Source organism: Palaemon carinicauda, chromosome 4 (genome assembly GCF_036898095.1).
Source record: "Palaemon carinicauda isolate YSFRI2023 chromosome 4, ASM3689809v2, whole genome shotgun sequence".
NCBI lineage: Eukaryota > Metazoa > Arthropoda > Malacostraca > Decapoda > Palaemonidae > Palaemon > Palaemon carinicauda.
This window is the reverse complement of record NC_090728.1, coordinates 24,321,704-24,326,703: the sequence shown is the minus strand read 5'-3', so window position 1 is coordinate 24,326,703 and position 5,000 is coordinate 24,321,704.

Sequence of the window (5,000 nt, the reverse complement as noted above, 5' to 3'; positions counted from 1 at the left end):
GGGATAACATCTTGGATGACACTAAAAAGAAAAAAAAAGTAGCTGAGATTGAACAAGACGCAACAGAGAAGGAAAGGAACAAGCAGGATGCTAAGAAAGGTAATAGCTAGCAGCAAGATGTTAAATTCTCGTAGGTTTTCGGTGACAATGGGCCAGGATATTTCTATTATTATTATTACCACAAGCCAAGCTAAAACTTTAATTGGAAAAGCAAAATATTATAAGCTCAAGGTTTGTAATATTTCGAGAAATAATACAAAATAATACAAAAAGTTTATAAAATATGTTAAGATCATTAACAACATCAAATAGGTTATATTTAAACTATGAAAGAAAACTTAGGCCAACTTGTTTAGCAAATAAGCATTTCCAGTATGTTTGAACTTCTGAAGTTGCTCCAATTCAACTACCAGATTAGGAAGCTTATTCCACAATCTGGTCACAGCTTGAATAAAACTTGGAGAAGGCAAGACTGTTAGAATTAAAAGCATACCTGGTACTATGTACTCGGATGGTACATTCTAGGAAAATAAGAATTCAAAGGATGGTCAGAAATATACAAAATTCTTATAGAATTATGAAGACCATAAACCAGGATATGCAATAAGCTTCATTATTTCAATAATGACATCACAAACATAAAACGTGCATGTGTATGTAGATAGCCTGTTCACCAATGTCACAGTTCACGCCATCCTTCAAATTAACTTAGATAATGTTTACATATTTGGAAAGGTTCCCTTTTATTTCCTGAAGAATTGTTGAAAGAGAAGATGGAATCCTGCACAATGGAGTTCTCTTGCCTCTGACATAAAAGAGAGCACTTTCATGAGGTATATGGATTGGCAATGGAATCCCCATTTTGAATTCTCTTTGCCAGCAAATACATGGATGTTGTTAAAGACAAAACATTCAGCAGTCGCAAGAAGCCTAGTTTCTGTGCAATATATGTGAATGACATCTTTATCACCAATAAAAGACCTCACGAACCAGAGAGGCCTGCCAGGGCCTTAATCATTTATTCAGTCCAGAGTGTCACAATCAAATTCACCAAGAAAAATACTTTTATTTTTCTTAATGTCTTTGTCGAGAAACTGCAGTAGTTAGAAAGCTGTCTATGAAGAGTTGGAACATGTGAAACATAAATCAATAAAGAATAAATATCTCAGCAATGTCATAGAGGAGATACAAAATTAGAGGAATGGTGCACATGGGCCCAGAAATCAAGAAAAACCTACAAATATATAATACTCTATCATAATATGGACTATAGGACAGCATAGAGATGTGATGTAGATTATTTAGAAGAATCCTCACCTATGAAGTAAAACCAAAGACTTTATTTAAGTATTGCTAAGGGTCTACACTCTACAGTAAGCCCAACTTAGTTGCCCCCGTTATGATAAAAAAGAGAGTCATGGCCCAGAGTAATCGAGTCCATGGCCAATCTAGTTTACAAATTCAGATGCTCAGAAGGGGAGCATGGCCATGAATATAAGCTACCTAGGCCACGCAACGACACTCATTAGAAAGAAATTTCAAGTTCATTGCAATAGCAGGGCCATATATCAGCACTTTATTGGTTTACATAATAAGAAGCCTCAATCAAATGACCTTAAGCACGTGGAAGTTGTTTCCAAAGATGATGACTATGGGTGGCTGGTAATTGCTGAAGCAGTAAGCGTCAGACTGTAGCAATCTATGTGAAATATCTAAGTTTCCTCAAACTATGTTCCCCCCTCAATGTAGAGGAGATTCCACTGCTTGCCTCTTTAACTCATCCTGTACCCTTAGGGACTGCTGAAGTGAAAATTCGTTGAAGATTCAAGATTTACTTCCAGTGCAAGGCTTTAGAAGTCCTACTGGAAATGTGAGGCTTCATGGATGATCCAGATGTTTTTAGTTCTATTCTAATTGATTGATCTAAATGCAAAAAAATTTTGAAATTTTTACATTTGTTGTTTTTAGATTACTTATAATTTTTGTTTGTATGAAAGCCCCGTCATTGTGTAAAGAATGTAATTTATTTGCATTATACCCTGATGGTAGATATAAGTTATCGGCTAAAACAGCTGTCAGAAAAAGTTTAATAATGAGTCTAGCATAATGACAGTTTCTGTCTTATCCTTCAAAAAGCTAGCCCTGAAGACATGAAAAAATAAAAAAAAAAACAAGAAAACCGCTGTAACAAAATGTTTAATAGCATATAAGAACGAATATAACTAAAACATCCATACATGTATACATACATACATACATACATACTTACATATGAGTATGCTTATGTTTGTATGTGTATTCATGATTTCTTTAGCATTTTACATCGACTTAGCGAGAAGCATTTTATGCAAGTGTCTGCTATTACCCTTATCATTTTTTTCTCTTTTTTTTATTGTATATATTTGATCTTAACAGAAATTGTATTCAAACTATATGTAGAATTTAACATGGTTTTTAACAAAATGTCCATTTCTAGATCATCTATGATTTTATTTTTCTATGGAATAATCTTTTGGTGTTTTATATTAATCTAGCAAGGTACTTGTGCATAAAAAAAAAAGTCAGGACGAATGAGTCATATTCTTAAACAGGATTTTTTGTTGTTGGGGTATTAGTTTATCTAGATATTTTATTAGACATTGGGTAAATTTTTATGGAATTTTTCCTTTTCTCCATTTTCCAAAATTTATAACTTTTAATAAAACAAACAGTATTTGGTAAGCTTTAATGTCAACGATCGATTCTGTATGAAGATGGATACAAAATCCTGACACTGAAATGTTCTGTTACCAATATACTATCACGGAAAAGTTATCCAGGAAAATCCTCTGAGAACAAAATTACGTTCATAGCGGATAAGGCTTTGAATAACATTAACATTCAATCGTCTCTTTATTTTCTAATATTATAAATTTTCCATATCTAAGCGCAGGTTTTATAGCTGGAATCAGTGAAGGTTATTAAGCCTTTGAACTATATTTATTGCAGATCTAGAAAAAAGAACAAATTCAAATACGAAGTATGAATTGTTTGATAGAATATGAATATCCTTTTCATGAAGTCCTTGAACTTTGATAAATCTACTTTTATGTATGGCATCATGGCTCTAATTTCCTGTTTTAATAGAGAACATTACTGCTTATCATTTAGATGGAAATTATCAGCACACAGCTGAGATATAGAAATCGAGGTAGAATTAATGTTTCATTTAGATTCTAACTAAATGTAACTCTGATTTATTTTAGTTCTACCTTATCTACGTTTATAGGAATATTAAATCAAATACACTGTGAGAGTAAAAGTAGTCCCAACTGAACATCAAAGCTTTGATTAAGCTGCGTACATAAATCAAAGCTTACGTTGATCAGATGAAGGGTATCGAAGCTCAGCCTTCAAATAGGATTATATCGCTTGGAAATTCCTGCATTTGTACTGCTAGCTCATGAAGCAAGAGGTCGCGCTGTTTAAAGGCGGATCATGAATGGCAGAGACAAGGGACAGGGACAATGCCCAAGCAGGACAATGCCCAAGCAGGACAACGCTCCCTCTCCGCTCAAGCTTGGACCAGGGAGGGCTAGGCGATGGCTGCAGATGACTCAACAGGTAAAAGTATAGGATCTCCCCAACCCCACATCCTTAGCTCACAAGGATGGTGAAGTTGCAGACTCTACAAGAAACTCCGGAGTCTGAGCAGGACTCGCTCTCCCGTCCTGCAGAAGGCCAGGCAGGGACGTTTCCAATAGGGCACCAAAAGCTTAATGTAACAACAATCGGTGGTCTGGTGGTAGCGTCCTCGCCTGGTGATTACTAGACTGGGGTTCGAGTCCTACTCAATCTCGTTAGTTCCTGCGGTCGCTGCAAGCTCACTATCCTTGTGAGCTAAGTATGGGGGTTTGGGAGATCCTATAGGTCTTTCTGCTAAGGTATCAGCAGCCATTGCCTGGCCTTCCTTAGTTTACATTGGGTAGAGAAGGGGCTTGGGCACTAATCATATGTAATATGGTTAGTTTCTAGGGCATTGTCCTGCTTGATAGGGCAATGTCACTGTATCTTGCCTCTGCCATTGGTGAGTGACCTTTAAACTTTAAGACTTTAAACTCATACACTGCATAGCCTGAAGATAGGCCGAAGTAACATTGACTCAAATCATGAATTAAAATGTATAAATAAGGGTAAGGATTAGAATATTTTGCATCCAAGATTTGACTCATGAAGAAATATCCTTTCAGAAAGATAAAAAAAGGTATGAAACTGAATGTTGAAAATAACCGACTTATAAAAAACAGAATTAGAAGTGTCCCCAATACAATATCGTATACGGACTTTTCGTCCGATGTTAATTCATCCAATGTCACTTCGTCCACGTCATTTAGTCCCAGGTCTTTTCATCCGATGTATTTTTTGTTCAGCGACTTTTGGTCCAATTTTAAACTCGTTAATCTAATCTAAGAATTCTTGTGGTCTAATGAACCACTTATTTGACGGTCACATTTACCCTGTAAAAGAAAGTAATTGAAGTAATTAGAAAATGCACTACCGGATCCAGGGGGTGCGTTGTGTGGTGTTTAAGGAAAAAAAGTTTGACTGCTCAACTTGGGGTTTTCAAGAAAAAAAGTTTGACTGCTAAACTCGGCATTTTGGTGAAAAATAATTATTTTGTCTGTTATCTTTTTTTTCAGGTTTCATCCTTTATAAAGTTACTTTGTTTTTACAAATTTTCCTACGACGGTCATCATGCTCAGAAGTCAAAAACTATTTATGATTCAACATTTGAAAGTGAATATATGATAATCACGAGCATTAGCGTCAAAACCATTGTAATTACAAATATGCAGAAGAGGGTCGACATTAACTCTTATCCTCTTCAATGGACAAGTGGTTTAAGTTTATTTTATAATTGTATTGACTCAACCATAGCCATTTTTTTTCTTTTTTATTAAATCCCCTTATGTCTTTATTCTCGACCCATAGTTTACCATAGTTAATCTGAGATCATTAAC